Genomic DNA, 21470 nt, shown 5'->3' with positions numbered 1-21470 from the left:
GTTGTGTATGAATCCCTTTTGCATTTACACATTCAAATAGAACAAAGTCCAAGCACCAACATTCCTTTTGCCATATATTCATAAACACCTGTGGATGGTGTGTCAACCTGATATGCAAAAAACACCTTAATTCACAGATCCTCTATACTTAGTGCGATCTTGGTTATAGTATAAAATTTCCAGATTTCATCTGTACAATACTATTGCAAGTCAACAGTTCGATAAGGGAAAGGTAAATTGCGTCTTACCCCTGTTCCGTTGGGTCTCAGTGCTGGATATATGTTACCTTGTCTGTTAATGGGGGTCGGTCCACAAGAGCTGTATAGGCTGTAATGCCTGCTCCCTCCTCGATCCCTCTATTCACGACTAGGACATTCACAGCAATTACGTTATGATCATAGATGAGCGCTCCGTCTTTGCATCGGTCCACAGGAGCCGTTTACCTGTCAGGTCTTGCTCCCTCCTCGATTTCTGACGTGACGGCTTCAGCTGCTCAATCCTTATCCCTCCTCGATCCGTCCGTGCAAATGTATTTTTCGGTGTTACAGGTTCCACACCCTTTTTCTTTCACACAGGCTCTGACATAACCCTGTCTGTGCTCTCTCGGTACGCCCCAAACTTGAAGTACAAACACAGTTCAATGAGGAGCACCATACAGATTCACAAGGATAAAACTTAGCTTTTATTCGGCCCACTGGCCTGTTTAAAACTGTATCAGAAGAATACACATATTTACAGAAATTTCAGCATTTCTCTTGCTATCAAGAGAAATGCTGAACTTTCTGTAAATATGTGTATTCTTCTGATACAGTTTTAAACAGGCCAGTGGGCCAAATAAAAGCTAAGTTTTATCCTTGTGAATCTGTCTGGTGCTCCTCATTGAACTGTGTTTGTCCCTTTTGCATTTAACATCCCCTGAGACTGTAAGGTTGTTGTTAAGCTGGATATGTCAATGGAATTTACCACCCCTAACCCTGTTCCCACACCTCCCAAAACTGTATCCACAATATCCCTCCTAGTCCTTCTCCTAGTACCTTCTGCCCATTTAACTAATGCTGTTTCCATAGTGGCAGGAATTCTGGAACAATGTTGGTAATGTGTGTAAACTAGTCAATCTATTATTTTAATCTTCCATGTGATAATTTGAAATGTGGCATCCCTTAATACTGGAATTGGCTTGATTGTACTTATTTGAAATGGACCCCTAGAAACAACCCTTTTCCCCTTACACATTGGAGTATTGTCATAACGCTTCATCTTTGGTTTAGTGATTAAAGTAGAATAGATCAAAGGTGCAAAAGTAGTTGTTTCCATTTTTTTATCTATTCTTAAGTATACTTCAATCCCTCCTCCAAAGCTGGAAGTTGTAACTCTCCAATTAATCCCTTCTCCAATTTGTTGTTCAAATATAACCTTAGTTATATTATAGTTATCGCCATTGATAGTGTGAATTGGATTAGCAAATGTTGTAGACACATAAATAACTTCTCCCACCAGACCTACAGTCCATTTTCCCCAAGTCACCCACTTGCATTCCCATTCCACTTTATTACCCTGATTGACACTCCAAAAACCAGTTAAATTGTCTTGATGTTTTTCAGCAAATATTTCAACCCTCCCACTCGCATTTAAAGTCAATTTTCCCAAACAATCTTTGTTAAGGTCTTGAGAACTCCAGAAGCTTGCCCATTCTCTAATGATGTTGCTAGATCTCCATCTACAACTCCTTGTGACGTTGGGGATTGAAAGTTCATTACAGTCACAAATTGGAAGTTTTTGAAGTAACACCCACACAAATACAAGGAGGTTGGTGGCGATCATTTCTCTCAGGTTCCACATAATGAAATCTGTCAAAAAGATTAAAAGAATATCAGTTCTAAGCAGAAATATCTACAGCTGTGACAACTGTCCCTTTAAACAATTTGCATTGGTCAACATGGACCCATTTGTTACCAGGCTGCCTTCTGGTTTTCCCAGGCGTTGATCTTTCTATTTTAATCACAGTATTACCCAATTTGTCCAAACTTCTATAAGGTCCTTCCCAATTTGCATCCCAGGGAGAATGTTCGCAAAATGTTTTAATCATGATCAATCCCCCTTCTCAAACAGAGGTGTTTGAGGTGTAGATGAAAATGTACAATCTGTTGGGGTCATATTAGAGGCAGCAAACAGTAGCAGTGAGCTCAACTGCTCCTGAATTTGGGAGAGATATTGATCTCTAGACACAGATTCTCTCAATGGGTTAGACAATTGTGGTTCACCTGGGTGGCCTAATGCCATCTTTCTCCTTGTCATGAGCTCATAGGGAGAACACATGGAAGCATTTGATGGTGTAGCTCAAATAGCCATTAGAACTGCTGGAAGATGTGTGACCCATGATTTACCATACTGGGAAAGCATTGTTGGACAATTTTGCTTTTAATGTGTGATTCATGCACTCAACTATACCAGAGAATTGTGGATGATATGGTACATGAAATCTTGTCTGTATTCCCAGTAGGGCACAGAGATTTTGCATTACCTGACCTGTAAAATGTGTACCACTGTCTGATTCAATGAGTGTTGGAAAACCCCATCTTGAGAAAACATGTTCCCACAGTGCTCTGGCAGTAGCCTGTGCAGTATCGCAACGAAATGGAATAGCCTCAACCCATTTTGAAAAAATATCTACAATTACTAGGGCATACCTGAGACCCCACTTTGATAGTGAAAGTGGTCCTATAAAATCAATTTGTATAGCTTTCCAAGGGCCATCTGCTACTGGTATACTCTGGAGAATGGGTATCTGACCTTTAGGACGTGGATTTATTTGAGCACAAATTAAACACCCTTGTACACATTTTAAACAGGTTTCTGCTTGGGGAGAAGGTTTATCCCTAAACAATTTATTAGGTGATTCCCTGTGTGTGAATGTTTGTGTGCAGTCATGGGGTTCCCCCTGAGTGCGCATTAGTTGGGGTAATGTGTATTTTTCATTGTGTTGTAAAGCAATGTCACGATGTTGCAAATCTATTAACCACCTAGTCACTCTTTGTGTTGAGACCCAACTTAATGATTTTTCAAACAACAGTTTTATAGGGGTGTGTAGTGTCTGCAGGATGAACTTCCCAAATTACACTATATGCTCTGTAGCCTGAACTGACCAATGTACCCCTAACTAAGCCTTAATACATGAGTCATATCCTTTCTCTACTAGAGTAAGAAGTCTGTAAAAATAGCCAACAGGCTTCCATTTTTCAGCCTTCTTCTGCAGTAGGACTGTGGAAATAGAAGTGTCAGATGTGTATGTTTGTAAAGCAAACGGGGCCTCCTTATCCACTGTGGCAAGGGCAGGGACTGATGTTAAATCTTCCTTTAACACTTTAAATGCTTTCTTATGTTCTGCACTACAAGGAATTTTCCCAACATCCTCCCCTTTCAAAAGATCATAGAGAGGTTTTGCTTTTTCAGCAAAACCTTCAATGAAATCACGAGAAACATTTAGCAAGCCTAAGAATTGTCTTAAGGACTGCCTATGCAAAGGTCTGGGCACCTGAAGTATGGTGGTAACTCTCTAGTAGGGAATCTTGTACCCCTTTGAATTGATACTCCCAAAAATGTCACGTTTTCTCTCATTAATTGTACTTTTGAAGTGCTTAACTTGAAGCCAGATTCAGCAATCAAGTCAAACAGTTCATTCAGCCACTCCAAATGTTCCTCTACTGTCTCTGTATGATACTTTCTGAGACTGAGAATGTTTTTAATACCTCTGCTAATGCTTGGTGAAAGTATGTTGGAGAGCTATGAAAGCCCTGAGGCAGCGAATTTAAGCAATATTGAACGTTAGCAAAGCAAAAAGCAAACTTATAATGGCACTCTGGGGCTAATCTGACACTCCATAAACCATTACTTATATCCAGAACGGAATACCACCTACATGTGGCACTCAGTTTGGATACAACCCTGAGTAGAAGCAACTAAATTTGTAACAGGTGGGGTAACGTTATTCACCATGCAAAAATCAGCAGTTAACCTCCAAGTATTATTTGATTTATTTACTGGCCACAAAGGAGAATTATTAGTAGAGGAACATTTTCTAATTATTCCTTGGCTTTCAAGCTGACTAATAATTTGCCTCACAGGTTCAATAGCTTCTGATGGAAAACGATACTGTCTTTGTGGAGGGGGGTCAGGGCCTACAGTATTGATTTGAATGCCTTTTAATATGCCACAATAATTCTTATGTTGAGCCCATATATCAGGGAAATCCATGACCAATCTCTTCAAATCAGGGTGACTTCTAGTATCCGGCCACACCCTTTCTGAACGAACTGATGCAATGGATGCTATATGACTGATGTAAGAGTCATCTAATATAACATGATTTCTCCCTCTAGTATCCCTCCACAAAACATTGTTACACAGATCCACTATCATCCCTTCTGATCTCATTATATCAGCACCAAGAATTGTACCCTCTGTGTTTTAGCTCTGCCAAATGGGAATTTCATTAGTCATGTGTCATAGTCACATTTGGGATAAGGGATGCTTGGGACTGGGATCACCCAAGTCCCACAAGTAATGTCTGTCTTGTCCCCTGTGGGGGACCTAATGGTAAATCTGTCATAGTCACTGAAGCTCCTGTGTCTATGAGAAGTTTTGTGTAATGGCCCTCAATCACACCATAGACACAGGGACATCCAGAATGATCCATAAAGGTATTACATATAGGGACCATGTCCTCCAGGGCCTGAGGAAGTCAGTCAGAGCCAGATATCAGAGGAGAATTATTTTCATAATTCTTTTCATGATAGCCAACTTCCCCTCTCCACACAGTCATCACTCTTAAAGCTTCATGCGCTGAGCCATACAGATTACTACCAGGCCTAAGCTTTGTATTCATGTCCTGTTTTATCCAGGGGCTTAATCTTGTTATTTTTCCCTACCCAATTCTGGTAATTGTTTTCGTTTGGAGGTGCAGAGTGATGTAATCTTTCCTGCCCTCCCTCAGTTTCCTTCTGAATGATCTTTAAAAATCTGCAATCTACTTGTCTGTGCCCATATTTATTGCAATAATGGCAAGTACCTTTGAAGGGACCCTCTGAATATTTTTGTTTTACTTCATTAGTGGTTACCACAGCAATCCTGTGTTGTCCTGTGTTCCTTTTCTTTAGAATGTTTTGCCTAGCCTTACCTATAATAGATAACACACCCTCTAGTATATTCTTTTCCTCAGCCATCATTTGTATGTTAGGGTCCAAGTATGTGAATTTTTTAATTAAATATTGCAACATATCATGAGGTGTCTGTTCTGGTAAAATTCTATGTGTCAATCTATAGATTTGTTCAAATTTAGCTGCAAATACCCATGGGTCATCATTTAATGCTACTTGCATTTCTGCAAGTGAGTGACTGTTTAAATCTCTACTCCCTGTGACTAGTTTACAAACTGCTTTTAATCTGTCTCCATCTGAGCCCAATTTATCCTCCTTAAACCAACCTGTGTTCAAATGAACTGGGCCTGCAAATGGTGATTGTAATCTAGCCGCAATGCTGCCTGGAAGCCAAATCTTTATTTATACATGCATCTTTAGGATAAAGCATGTAATGTTTTATTGCAGGCTCAACATTTGACATGTTAGTAAATACATCTGCTTTTACATCATACACTGGAAAGAGGGGTTTTAACTTTACCAGTTGTCTCATTACTTTATCTCTATCTTGGTTTTTAATGGTAGTTGTTACCAGGGATGGTGTTCCAGGAGAGGTGGTAGAGAAAAGTACATTTTGTAATTGAGTTAAATTTCTTCCCCTGCGGAGCCAGCGCTCAAGAGAGATGGCTGCACTCGGGTGAGCTCCGGTGAATCAGTTGGGCTATCACTATCAAATATCCCTCAGATCTGCTCAATCTCAGCAATGAACATCACCGATCGGTTATAGAGGCTGACCGCAACTTATTGTGATGGTGAGGTGACATGGATGGCGACCGGATTGCCCTAATTACAGCTTTTCCTTATAATCAGACCGTAAGTCACAAAAAAGGGCCTATCTTCACCTCGCTGTACAGTCAACCTGGGGTGATATCGTAGCTCTCCCTTAACTATGTAGGAGACAAAATCTGAACTTATTAGAAGGGATCAGGGACATCTATATTCAGAACAATAAAGAAGGAAAAGAGAAGGAAGGGATTGTGACGCACCATACATTTAGGCTCTGGCCTACCTGCACCACTCGGTAGTTATTTTTGTTTCTCTCTCTCTCACACACTCCCTGGAGTTCTCCCTTCAGAGGTAACGCTCCTCTAAATATAGACTGTTTCAAAATACTCTCATTGGGGACTCGCAATACTTTATTTATTGAAACCACATTTATTACACAGCGCTGCAGAATCTGCAACCACTACAACCCACAATAAAGCATCCACAATGTCTCCATCGAAGAATAATAAAATGGAGAGCACAGCAAAGAAAAAGACTAATACTAAACCTTCACTGAACAATTTTTTTAAATGCCTTGAACCAGTTCCAACCCTTACCACTTCAGACACAACCTCCAGAGAAAGGGAAAACTCAGTATCCTCAGAGACAGATTCTGATTGCCCCAATCCAGCAGTAACCATCCCCAAAGCCCTTCTGGACTCCCTACCCTCAAAAAAAGACTTTTCATTACTGATTCAAGAGGTCAGGGATAGTATTAGAGAAGAAATCGCAGAAATAAAAAGAGACCTCACTGAGGTAGGACAGAGGGTGGAAAAAATAGAAGAGAAATGTCGCACCACAATACTACCATGACTGGCATGGGCCAACATCTGACACAGCAAGATGATATGATCCTCCATTTAGAAAACAAGGTTGACGATTTAGAAAATCGAAGCAGGAGGCACAATGTTTGAATACGTGGCATCCCAGAAGCTGTGATCTCACAAGATCTGGAAAATTATATTCAAAGCTTGTTCGCCTTTATAAACAATGAAGGTGATGATGCAACAATTGCCATAGATAGAGTACATCGCGCTCTGAGGAGCAAACCTCCTGAAAACCAACCAACTAGAGACACGATTGCTAAAATTACTAACTTCCAGCTTAAAGAAAGTTTAATAAAAAACGCAAGAGCAAAACAGCCAATAAAGTTCAGAGGAACAGACTTGCAACTTTTTGAGGATCTGTCAATAAGAACTTTGCAGAAACGGAGAGACCTAAAACCTCTAACGCAAAAATTGCATCAACAGAACATCCCATATCGTTGGGGTCACCCTTTCAGCTTTCAAATCCAGTGGAGAGGCAAGAGGGTCCTATGCCATTCTCCAGATGATATCCAAGGTGTATGTAAAGAGCTGCGCATTGACCCGCCTAATACAGAAGAGGGTACACCTGATGCACACCATCATCACATAAATAAATCAGGTCCACTTCCTCAAAGGCCAGAATGGCAGACGGTGTTTTCAGAAGAAATGCTAGAGCTCTGCCTAGAAAAGATATCCAATCTGAAAAAGGACTAGATGTCACATGATCTAAATATAAGTATCAATAATGTGTCTCTTTTTTAATTTTTTGTCTCTCTATGCTGTATGTTGTTTAAATCTTGACTACTTACGGTATTCCTTAGGTCGAGAGTTTGCGGTTGGCCGTGGCCAGACTTAGGTCGTTAAGATGGAGATTGTTTCCGGTGCTGCACACTTCATGACTATAATTTTGTTTGTGGTTGTGGTGTGTGTATCAGTGGACACCTTTTATAAAACTAAATGTTCCTATGGGATTCATAAATAATGTAATTAATATACTACCAAGTTACTTTAGCCCAACTGATAATGTTGCCCCCTTATGTTTGAAGCTTTATGCTTTTCAATTGTTGTTATGTAATTGTTTTGTTTATTAATGTTTTCCTTTTTTTATTTAGCCCAGGAATTCTGGGTGTGCCTGCTAATGTCCACCTGCCGCTGCCGTCTATCCAGTACAAGCACCTATACCTGAAACAGAATGTCTACAAAAGGTGATACACCACACTTACCTATAATCACCCAAAATGTAAAAGGACTTAACTGTCCCCATAAGAGGGCTATGGCTCTGCAAGATCTATATAGAAGGGGTGGGAGAATTTTACTATTACAAGAAACCCATTTTAAAGGTAATACTATCCCTAAATATTTTACTTCACATTTTCCACAACATTTCCATAGCACTAACTCGCATAAAAAAATAAATGGTGTCAGCATACTGATTCACAAATCCATCCCATTTCAAATGTTGTCCCTAGACAAAGATAAGGACGGGAGATATTTGTGCATCTCTGGCCTGTTATATGGCCGACCTGTCACACTGGTTAACCTATACACCCCCAATACACACCAAGATCTATTTATAAATAACGTTACCTCAAAGATTTTGACAAAAATTAAGGGCCCACTGATTCTAGGAGGTGACCTCAATACTCCTCTGGACCCGTCAATTGATTGCTCTAGTGGCAAAACTCAACTCCCCTGTAAGGCTCTTCAATCTATATGGAAAAATCTTAAAACTTTAACCCTACACGACACCTGGCGATATATAAACCCAGAGAAAAAAGACTATACCTTTTTCTCCCACCCCCATAAAAATTATTCAAGGTTGTATTGCATACTTGTAGATCACTATGCACTATCTTACATTAAAAATTCTAATATAAAGCACACAACATGGTCTGACCACTCGTTGATGGAATGTTTTTTGCGCTGGCCCTCACAGTTAGCTAGGCCATTTAACTGGAAATTGGATGATACCCTTTTAACCAACCTAGAGGATTTAGAAGCATTTATGAAGCACCTAGACACCTACTTCGCAGTGAATACCACCCAAGACTCAAACCCATACATGATATGGGAAGCACATAAAGCCTACATGAGAGGGGAGTTTATAAAGTCGAGGGCTACCAAACGGAGAGCAGCTAGAGCAATATACGAACAGTCAGTGCGAGAAGTAACAGATTTAGATTTCACATGTAAACTCAATCCAAGTGATGTTGCACTCCGGAAACAATTGGAGAGCACAAGATGTAAACTAAACAAACATCTACAAATTGATACACATAGAAAACAACTATTTATACAACAAAAATTTTATGGGGAAAGTAATAAAACGGGTAGACAGTTAGCCAGGGCATGAAAAAAGCAACAGCTAAAATCATATATCCACTCACTTAAAACAAATACGGGGACAATCATAGAAGACACAAAAAACATAGCAAAACTTTTCAAACAATTCTACCATAAACTATGCAACATACTGAAAGACCCTTGCCATCTCATAAAGATGCTTGTGATAGCTACTTGTGTGATATTAACCTTCCTATTCTTTCTAAGGAAGATGCCACAATACTTGAAGCCCAAATATATAGAGAGGAAATTTCTATAGCTATTTCAAACATGAAACTACAAAAAGCCCCAGGACCGGATGGGTACACCAACTTTTACTATAAGACATTTAAGTCTCAATTGATCCCACACCTAGAAACCTTATTTAACTACATATCCGACCAACATCCTTTCCCAGATAATATGCTCCAAGCCCATATAACAGTACTACCAAAACCTGGTAAAACTCCCGATACCCCTGCAAACTTTAGACCTATTACATTATTAAATACTGATCTTAAATTGTACGCTAAAATCCTAGCCATCAGACTGAATAAATTCTTACCCTCATTAATCAATGAAGACCAAGTGGGTTTTGTCCCAAAACGTGAATCTAAAGATAACACTAGAAAAGTCATTACTCTTATGGATTACATTAGACATACTAAACTTCCAGCATTGCTCTTATCAACAGATGCGGAAAAAGCATTTGATAGGCTTGATTGGAACTTTTTAAATTACACATTATTAAAATTCGGACTCCCCCCAAAATTTATAGCTCAAATTTTTTCCTTATACTCTCACCCCTCGGCACAGGTGCGAATAAATAGAATTCTATCAGATGCTTTTGAGATACGAAATGGGACAAGACAGGGGTGTCCATTATCCCCTCTCCTATTTGTTTTATCTTTAGAACCCTTGGCTACCAGAATAAGACATAATCCAAACATCATAGGCATTCAAACAGGGGATCAAACACATAAACTTGCAATGTTTGCAGATGATATTCTGTTTACACTAGCATCCCCCATACAATCTCTCCATGCAGTTCGTAAAGAACTTAATGAATATAGTGCTGTATCCAACTTTCTAGTCAACTCACACAAATCAGAATTATATCCAATTAATATCACAACAGATACTCTGGCAGTAATAAAAGCTGATAATCCTTTTACGATAAATCTCAAAGCCCTGAAATATTTAGGCATTCAATTAACATCTAATCTAGAAGAAATGCGTGCATTAAATTATGGTAAACTACTCGCTGAATTCCAAAACCTAACCACTAGATGGTTACCTAAAAATAATATTTCTTGGTTGGGAAGGATAGCAGCAGCAAAGATTACATTGTTACCTAAAGCACTATATGTAATGCAAACTCTTCCTATTGCAGGGACCTCCAAAGAGATTTTGAAACTACAAAAGGTGATTAATACATACATATGGCAGAAAAAACAACCCAGATTATCCAAACACACTATATACACTCCCAAAGACAGAGGGGGATTGGGAGTGCCAAACTTAAATTGGTATAAATTAGCAATATCTTTGAGTAGGGTGGTAGACTGGTGTAGACAGGGCAAAATAATAAATAAAAAAGTAACCCAATTGGAATCTCAATTACTAGATATCCCACATCTGGGGGGTATGTGTTGGTCACCATTATCCTCAGTACCCACTAATAGTAAACCATACTCCATTTTTAATGCTACGTGGACTGACTGGATTTCCCTTCAAAACAAATTCCGAAAAATTTCATCACCACATTCGCCTCTCACAACCCTACTCTGGAACACAGAATTTAATATAGGCAAGTCTTGGACTACTAATATAGGGAGTTTTGTGAGTTTCAAGACTTAATCCCTGTACACGATATACTAGTTAGAGGCAAACTGCACACGAGGGAAGAGCTAATAAAAGCAGGGTATCAATGTTTCCACTCGTGGCTACATTATCAACAAATGCGCCATTATATATTATCACATAGGAACAGGGGAGATTTTCTTAGACCCCTCACAACATTTGAAACAAGATGCATTGACACTCACATGCCGGGGAAGGGGACTATATCCTCCATGTATCAACTCATTGCTGACCAGTACCTCCCCCCTAGACCCTCCTATGTACGCAGATGGGAGCTAGAACTTAACAAACAAATACTACCAGAGCAATGGAAACGCTGGGGTCAGGCCACAGCGAAATCAGCACACTCAGCCTCATACATGGAAACAAATATGAAAGTTATCACAAGATGGTATTTAACACACCATAAACTCACACACATGTTTCGAAATGCAAGCAACAGGTGCTGGAGGGGATGTGAACAAGAAGGCACAATGCTCCATGTGTGGTGGAACTGCCCCACCCTACAGATATTCTGGAGAGAGATCCACTTAGCAATTGGAGAGGTCATAAGCTACCCCCCGAACTTTTCCCCAGAATTCTTCCTTTTTAATGATACCTTCGATATCACCTGTAAAATCAGACGTAGCATCACGCAGTTAATGATTAACGCAGCCAAAAAATTAGTACCCAGGTTTTGGAAGAATATACAAGTACCCACCCTTAAAAGTTGGATAGACCAAGTAGACTTAATTATGACAATGGAAAGATATTACTTTTTTACCCAGGGGAAGATGGAACTATTCTGGAACTATCAGAGCGATCTTAAAAAATTACAATGCTGACGGCGGCGGCGGAACAGGTATACCCAGGTATGATCCTGAGATTTGTACTCACATACCAGGGCATTGCAGGTCTTGAATTTTTGAATTTTTTCTCTTTTCTTTTTCCTTTACCCCTCTCCTACCCCTGCTCCCCACACTTACCTATATTACCCATTTCTCCCATCTCTTTCCCTATTATTATGTTATATTTACAAATATGACTCGTTAATAGAATATGTTAAAACTAATGGAAAATCCTAGACCAATGTTTAGTATGACACCATGCAGGTTACTTCCCTGAAAATTCGACACCTTCAGTTGAAGAACTGCTATGATCTTTGGATAAAGGTACTTTAATTTTCAAAGTAATAGAAAAGACTTTAAAAGAGAAACTCTTGTCATGCTAACATCTCGTGTGGTCTAAGTATCAGGACTAAATGTTAAGTTTGCGGAACTATCGCAATGCCTAAACCATGTTTTAATGTGCCTGTATTTCTACTGAATTTTCTGTTAATAAAAATATTAATATAAATAAAAATAAAAAAATTCTTCCCCTGGATCTTAAACTGGGTGTTAGTGATAAAGTATCTGTTTGGTATTCTGGACTTAATGTTCTTGGCTTAGTTATCTAAGTATGGGAATGTAAGTATGGGAATGTGTGTGCTCTCTGTATTTTGTGTGTGATCAAATCTATCCTTACTGTGTGGAATAGGCACCCTCCCCCCATCGACATGTGGACTTGGCACCCTACCCCCATCAACATGTGCCCCATCTTCCTCAGAAGTAGATGGATTATCCTGATCTAATACTGCGATTGGGGTTAAGTTTGCAAACCCCTGTCTCAATGAAGCTATAAGTTGGCCTCTTGCATCATAATTTTCTTCCAAGGTAGTAATATATTCTGCATTCACACCTCACGTGGGACAATTCTCATCTAATCTAATTGCTTTGTGTTACTATGGCTATTGGGGAATGTCCAGTGATTGCTCTATTCAATTGGTCTTTGATTGCCAACAACAGTTTCATGCTATTCTGTAACTTTGACTTTTCTTTTGTTAAATAAAACTTCTTTTTATTAATAAGCTTATTTTCATTCTCACATTGCAACCATACATATTTCAGTCTTTTAACTATATTGGTATTCTCATCAATAACAGGCTCAAATGTGCTACATTCTGCATATTTAACAATTAATTCCATACTCACACTTTGAAGTGTCTTCAGACTGCCAGCAAATCAGATTCACGTCCTACGCGATATGATTTTCTCTGTGTCTGGTTCGACTGATCCCTAGGTATTCACCTAAATGCCTCTTGGATCTAGTCCTGGCCAGGGACTTATTGCTGAAGCACTCATGCAAAAAAACAGTATAGCAACAGAAAATCTAGGTTAAATTTTCATCAAAAAATCCCACTTGTATTATAGAAAAGATTTGAAAAAACAAAAGAATAATGGATAAACCAGAGCACTCTTAATTATCAATGAATCAGAATGTAGAACAGTGAGGTAGTATGCAGTGGGTGTAAAATAAAACTTAAATTTAATTGTATTAGTTAAAAAGGTAGTAATAACTACCTGTGTAGTGCATTAAAAGGCTGTATTGTGGTACAGTAGAGCTGGCAAGCCTTAGGAAAGTATCCTTAGGGACGTAGCTGCATACAATGTAACCATAGGTTAAACCTATATAGAGAAAAGGAAATAAGTCTGCTGCAGAAACACCATAATATGCTCACGGATTGCACTGAAAACTAATTCTAGAAAAGAGGACAGGCCTCACACCAATTATACTAAGCTGGTGCAATGCTGGAGCGGTGTATATTGCAGCAGAGATTCCGATTGAAACAAGACCGTATATTACTATTTATAATCACCTAGTAACAGTATTATTAAACTCCACATTCCTATTGATAAGTTCAATACAATTAGTCCATATGAACAAAAGCGCAAATAATTGTGTGTTAAATTAAATCAATTGTTAAGGAATGAGAGAGCTGCACGATGAGAAAGGGGTGTGTAGGACTAAAACCCCTTTGATTGGCCAACATACTATTTTTAAACAGTGAGGCTCTACCCAGTCGGGTTAGCCTTTGACAAAGCCTGTATAAGGCGAAATGCGCATCAGGCGCTTAATTAAGAGCTCTGCAACCTCATAGACGTTCTTAGCGCTATACTTTGTATCCACCTCTAATTTGTTTCAATCGGAATCTCTGCTGCAATATACACCGCTCCAGCATTGCACCAGCTTAGTATAATTGGTGTGAGGCCTGTCCTCTTTTCTAGAATTAGTTTTCAGTGCAATCCGTGAGCATATTATGGTGTTTCTGCAGCAGACTTATTTCCTTTTCTCTATATAGGTTTAACCTATGGTTACATTGTATGCAGCTACGTCCCTAAGGATACTTTCCTAAGGCTTGCCCGCTCTACTGTACCACAATACAGCCTTTTAATGCACTACACAGGTAGTTATTACTACCTTTTTAACTAATACAATTAAATGTTAAGTTTTATTTTACACCCACTGCATACTACCTCACTGTTCTACATTCTGATTCATTGATAATTAAGAGTGCTCTGGTTTATCCATTATTCTTTTGTTTTTTCAACTTACTTATCCGGATAATGAGCACCCCCCCACCATATTTATAGTGACTAGCAAATTTAGGAGCATATGGGTTTGATTACCCTAATATATACTGTATACTAGTTTGTGAATTATTTTGGGGTCTGACATGTATTGAATCTAATTCCCTCCATACCTTATTATCCAATATTATCTTCTATCCGCTGTTTATGACAGCATTTCTTGGGATCTCTTGTGACTTTTAGTCAATTTAGAGCCAATCTACACACAATGGCGTCAAACCTATCGCAGGATTACAAAAATAGACAAGAACAAAGAATAAAAGACATTGATAAAACTTTTTCTTTAGCATGTGACAATGAGAATACAATAGATACTGAAATTGACAATTGGGAAGAGGGTCTGAAATCATTAAGCTATCTTATAAAAAAACACACACGCTCATTCTGGAATAAGAGCGCATATGATAAATATTTAGCCAAACACATAATACCACGAGGATTACGAGTTCGTTTATTCCCGAGTTTCTCCTTTCATATTGACTCATACAAGGATAGGTGGGAACAAGCCCTAATTAACTGTTCCGAAATACTGGTAGCCATCCTATCTGATTATGAAGTAGAAGTTATGTCAGAATTAGACAAAGAAATATCTGAGTATAACATGAAACTACAGAAGTTTGACAATTTAGATAAATTCAAACAAACATACAAAGAGATGAGGGAAGAACTAGACAAAAGAGAGAAGGAGATCATACAAACAAAATGTTCAAAAATGAAAAGAGATTTGAAAGATTTCGAGAAAGGGAGAATATTTACATGGGACGATAAACAGTCCAGACGTAGACCAATTAACAGCCTACCCCGACCTACTAATACACATCAATCTGACTGTGAATCCTCAGCCATTGAAGATAGTGACTCTGAAAATAGCGCCAACAAAACTAATAATCAGAGTTTTTTAGGCAGAAATTCCAGTCAACTAGAAAAGGAAACAATAAAAAAACCCACAAGAAGGGGCCAAGGGGGGAAACAGAACCCTGAGAGATCGAGCAAGGTGGGGCTACAGGAACGAGAATGGATACAGAAGGAGGGAGGCCTGGGGCAAACGCCCAAAATGGTAGAAACACCATCTGATAAGTTACAAGTAATTAATTTATCCAAAAGAATTCTAAATGAGAACCATATATCTGTCCTATCTAAAGGCCTATCCTTCTCACCAACACCACCTATTGATACATTTGAACTAGTTAAAGATCTACATCTCTTTTGTAGAAAATTGGCATTACAGAAGATGTATAATACTCAAGATGATATAACTACTACAGATATACAAACTCTTGACACCCTAATTGGGCTATGGAATGAGAGCGAGGGATATGACAATACAAACACTGAGATATTTTTGGATAAAAAAATCAAATTAAAATCTAAATATATGCCTCCAATATCCAAATTTCCACAGATTGAAGTTTTTTTCAAAATGGTGATGACTGATTTCCTCAAATTAAACAATAATACTAAACACAATATTAGTAAAATTGAAGAACAAGCTTTGAAGGAAATTAATTCTTGGGAAGATGTCCTCATTAAGCCATCTGACAAAGAGGGCAACATAGTGGTATGGGAAAAAGACAAATATGTCATTGAAGCTAAACGACAACTAAATGACAAAACATGTTATAAATGCCTTTTTTCTAATCCAACAGAACAATTTTTGAGTGAATACAATAAGCTGATTGATAATGCTAAAGATAATGACCTAATAAGTCAAAGAGAATACTCCTTCTTACAAGTGAAGACACCAAGAATTGCAACACTCTACCTACTACCCAAGGTTCACAAAAATAAAGAAGCTCCACCAGGAAGACCGATAGTGTCAAGCATAAACAGCCTGTGTGAGCAAGCAAGCAGATTCCTTGATTTATATCTAAGGGAAATAGTTTGGACTCTACCATCATACACCAGGGATACGATGGACATTCTTAGTAAACTCAATGATTTAACATTAGAAGATGAGTCAATACTAATTACATGTGATGTTGAATCACTATATACGTCCATCAAACATGAATATGGGTGCAAAGCAGTAGAGTACTTCCTTAGCATGCAATCAAGTGACAAAATGGAACGCAACAAGTTTGTGATAGAATTACTCACATTCGTATTGAAACACAACTATTTTGTCTTTAATGATTACTTCTATCTCCAAATACAAGGCACTGCCATGGGGTCATCCTGTGCACCCACATATGCGAACATCTATCTTGGTTGGTGGGAAAGAGAGCATGTTTTTAATGAAAACCTATCAGCATATACGGAACACATCAATCTATGGTGCCGCTATATAGATGACCCCTTCATAATATGGACAGGTAATGAAACACTCTTCAAGGAATTCATCTCTATTCTGAATCAAAATACAATGAACTTAAAACTGACCTACAATCTGAGTAGGGAAAAAGTGGAATTTCTCGATATTTCCATCTATAAGGATGTGAATAATAAAATTAAAACGGATCTTTACAGGAAGGACACAGCAACCAATTCTATCTTACAATATGATAGTTGCCATGCTGTCAGTACCAAAAAAGCGATACCGACTGGAGAATTTCTGAGGATTAAAAGAAATTGCACTGACTTTGAAGTGTTCAATAAAAGAGCCAAAGAATTGAAAATAAGGTTGAGAGAAAGAGGTTATAGCCGAAAAGTAATACGTGTAGCTTACCAAAGGGCTAAAAGAACCTTACATGACTCCCTCTTAACTCCTAAGACTAAAATAAAAAGTACTAACAACGAAATCAGATTTGTGACAACTTTTAATGCTAACCATACAAAAATCAGTGAAATTCTGAACAAACATAGCAACATACTTAAATCAGATGAATCCTTATCGAAATGTTTGGGAGAAAGAATTCTAACCAGTTGGAGAAGAGCTCCCACCATTGGGAACAGACTGGTCAAGAGCCACTTCACAAGAAGGAATCCGAGTAATAGGAATATTACCGGAACATACGCCTGTGGGAACTGTAGTTTCTGTAAATTTATGACAAATGAAAGAGAATTCACTACCTGTGTAGGTGACACTAAACGGATGTTTAGTTTTGCAAATTGTAAGACCAAAAATGTGGTCTATTGCTTATTCTGTAAATGTGGAATGAAATACATAGGCATTACGACACGGGAACTCCGTGTCAGACTGGGTGAACATATTAAAAACTGTGAAACAGACAATAAGAAAGGTAAAACCCTAACACCAGTGGCGAAACACTATCTTCGCAAACATGGCAATAAACCAGATCTGAAAATTGCAGTTGTACAAGTAATTAAGACAGGCATTAGAGGAGGAAATGTGGAAAATATGCTGTTACAGGCTGAGTGCCGATGGATTTTTTGGCTGAATACTTTAACACCACATGGACTGAACGAACAGGATGGATACAACTCTTTCCTATAATCCAAACCCACATTTATGGAAATAACACAACGTAACCAAAATTAATTATTTCTATAATGAAAGGGAAATAAATGACATTGACATTTGAACACTTTTTCTATCACCTTGCTGTCATGTTTCAATAAGGATGGAGCACAAATATGAGACTTTACTCTATGATCAGGCTTTAACCTGGATTCTAAAGGATTTATCAATTCGGGTGATAATTGCCATTAAACTAATGGATTGACATTACTCTTATATCTATCCTTTAGTGAAATAGAATAAAATAATACTGAATTTGCAAACTTTTGACTTTATTCTTATACCTATCCTTTGGTGAAGTAAAATAATACTGAAATTGCAAATTATACCTAATCCAATAAAATAAGATCATTTTTGTTGAATGAAATTTTTGGGTACACATAGGATGAGAACTCTCTGAACAAATGATTTGAAATAATACACAAACACTTTAGTGTGATATATTACATCTATTGTTTCATCCACTATTTCCTGATATATAAATTTATGTAATCGTTTTTTTATATATAGGCAATAAAATGAATAACAGCCATACATAGCTTCATCTGGTATACACTTAAAGTGAATGTAAATTTTTTATGTAATGAAAGTATAATTAGCTAGGTAATCATTATATTAACCAAACCGCCACTTTATTTTTCTCATAAAATGTCTAATAAATATTTATAATACATTTCTAAATAATGCTCGTTGTATATACCTGCTCCTCCCACTCTCAACTTCCTTATTCTTTTCTATTGTATGTATACAGCGGTCCCACCCGCTGTGTCAATGCGCGCTCCCGTCTGATAAACACTGCGCATGCGTCAAACCTCGATGCAGCTGTCTGTCAACATTCTTTAAAACTAGGAATAGATAGATTATTCCTTTAATATTTATTGACATGTTATTGTAGAATACGGAGCCACTTTAGCATTGTACTGACCTATCGCTTAAATATTGCAAGAATGAATGTCCGTGAAGTTTGCTATTGCGCATGCGCGAAATCTGAACGAGCTTCAGATAACAATGTAGGAAGTGCTGTATAACGCAAGCGCAATACGGACCCGTGACGACAGCAAAAGGGGTTTGGTCCCCCCGTGGTTAATCAAATTATTGGTTATAACGATCGTGCCTACAACGATAATGCAATGCCGGGCGGAGGATTATAATGACGTATGCAAGTAAATAAAAATAAAAAAACATGTTAATTTTAATCTTTAAAAAAATTTCATGAATTAAAGTCATATTATTTTAACGTATTTGTTAAGGGGAATTTTAGAGAGCGCGCTGAGTTTACATTCACTTTAAGACTATGGTGTATGAGATATACACCTCATAACAGTATTGGGGGTAAAACCATCCAGTTCTATCTGTGTATGCTATATGGATATATCTGATTAAAAACTAGCTCTCTCATTCCTTAACAATTGATTTAATTTAACACACAATTATTTGCGCTTTTGTTCATATGGACTAATTGTATTGAACTTATCAATAGGAATGTGGAGTTTAATAATACTGTTACTAGGTGATTATGAATAGTAATATACGGTCTGCACACGATAACCACTAACAGCTGATCTGGTGTTCATTCATTTGTTTTGAGTACAGATTGAATATAGGACCATCAGCGCTGCTAATTGTTTATGCATATACCTCATATGATGACTAGCATAACACTAATAAACAATGGGGGCATCTAAAGATTCATAGGAATACAGAGTAATAGAAACACTTATTAATAATCATATATTCATTTAAGCAATTGAGATAATGTAAATATCTCTCTGTCCGTGTATAGATATATCGAATTCATAAATAACTTTATTAAGAAGTGTGGATCTTCAAGTAACATTGAGATACGACCTATTGCTCAGTATAGGATCCGCCATAATGACACCCTCAGCTGACGCAATATTTACTATCTTTTATTCCAAGCGCTGATTGTATTTACAATCATAAGCGCTGTCAATACTTTTCCTGCCCCATGTGACTCATACTCGACTGGAGTCATGTGGTAGATTACAACCAATTAGGAGTGACGCTTACGTGCACAATGAGAAAGGGGTGTGTAGGACTAAAACCCCTTTGATTGGCCAACATACTATTTTTAAACAGTGAGGCTCTACCCAGTCGGGTTAGCCTTTGACAAAGCCTGTATAAGGCGAAATGCGCATCAGGAGCTTAATTAAGAGCTCTGCAACCTCATAGACGTTCTTAGCGCTATACTTTGTATCCACCTCTAATTTGTTTCAATCGGAATCTCTGCTGCAATATACACCGCTCCAGCATTGCACCAGCTTAGTATAATTGGTGTGAGGCCTGTCCTCTTTTCTAGAATTAGTTTTCAGTGCAATCCGTGAGCATATTATGGTGTTTCTGCAGCAGACTTATTTCCTTTTCTCTATATAGGTTTAACCTATGGTTACATTGTATGCAGCTACGTCCCTAAGGATACTTTCCTAAGGCTTGCCAGCTCTACTGTACCACAATACAGCCTTTTAATGCACTACACAGGTAGTTATTACTACCTTTTTAACTAATACAATTAAATGTTAAGTTTTATTTTACACCCACTGCATACTACCTCACTGTTCTACATTCTGATTCATTGATAATTAAGAGTGCTCTGGTTTATCCATTATTCTTTTGTTTTTTCAACTTACTTATCCGGATAATGAGCACCCCCCACCATATTTATAGTGACTAGCAAATTTAGGAGCATATGGGTTTGATTACCCTAATATATACTGTATACTAGTTTGTGAATTATTTTGGGGTCTGACATGTATTGAATCCAATTCCCTCCATACCTTATTATCCAATATTATAGAAAAGAGCATGGATTTGTCCCCCCTTTAAAACAAGTGTAGTTGGTAAGAAAATTATCGCTGGGCTCTCCAATAAAATAAATGAACTAAAACTGTTTTTCTTAGTGTCTGTTTGCTATACCTTTAGTAATATGCTAATATTCCTCTTACTAATCCTTTATTAATTATTATACCCACTATAAAATATTAACACACAATCACTAGCTTAATTAATAGATATCCCTCCCTTTTTCCTCTGTAGCCTGATATTGGATCGTAAAGGCTTTGTCCCAATATTTCAGTATTTGTCAGGATGTAAAGTGGGTCTCCTGTAACATAATAATTTGTGCCTTGCGGGTTTGTAAGCTATAATAGCCCTTTTCCTCTTTGTGTGTGAATGTAGACCTCTGACATTATGAGATAAAATTTTAAACAACGTTATTATATGTGTGGGTCATTGTGGGAAATAGAGATTTGTCTATGATTGAACTTACATTTATGGTGAACGTGATCTTTTGGGTTAATCACCTCCTTCCTTCGAGGTAGCCTGAACCTTGTAGGAATCTGAACTTTTTATAAATCAAGATGTTAGATAATCCATGGGCGACCAAGAAAATAAAGAAAAGTATTGGGAAGAGGAAATAAATAATAGAAAAAGATAAGGTAACATTAGGAAACAGTCTTATTGGTGTGTGATACTTAAACATTTAGTTCAACTTCACTGAGATAACAACGTGAACAAAACAACTATAACAGAGCTATAATTTGTTGCAGACTGAGCTTAAGTTAGTTTTACCAATTTTTCCACTATGTGAAACATCTAAGTAACAATTTTAAAATTTGTAAGTGCCAACATGGACTAGAAC

This window comes from Bombina bombina, chromosome 3 (assembly GCF_027579735.1).
Source record: "Bombina bombina isolate aBomBom1 chromosome 3, aBomBom1.pri, whole genome shotgun sequence".
Lineage (NCBI taxonomy): Eukaryota > Metazoa > Chordata > Amphibia > Anura > Bombinatoridae > Bombina > Bombina bombina.
The sequence above is the reverse complement of the archived record's forward strand: the minus strand, read 5'-3'. Positions refer to the sequence as shown.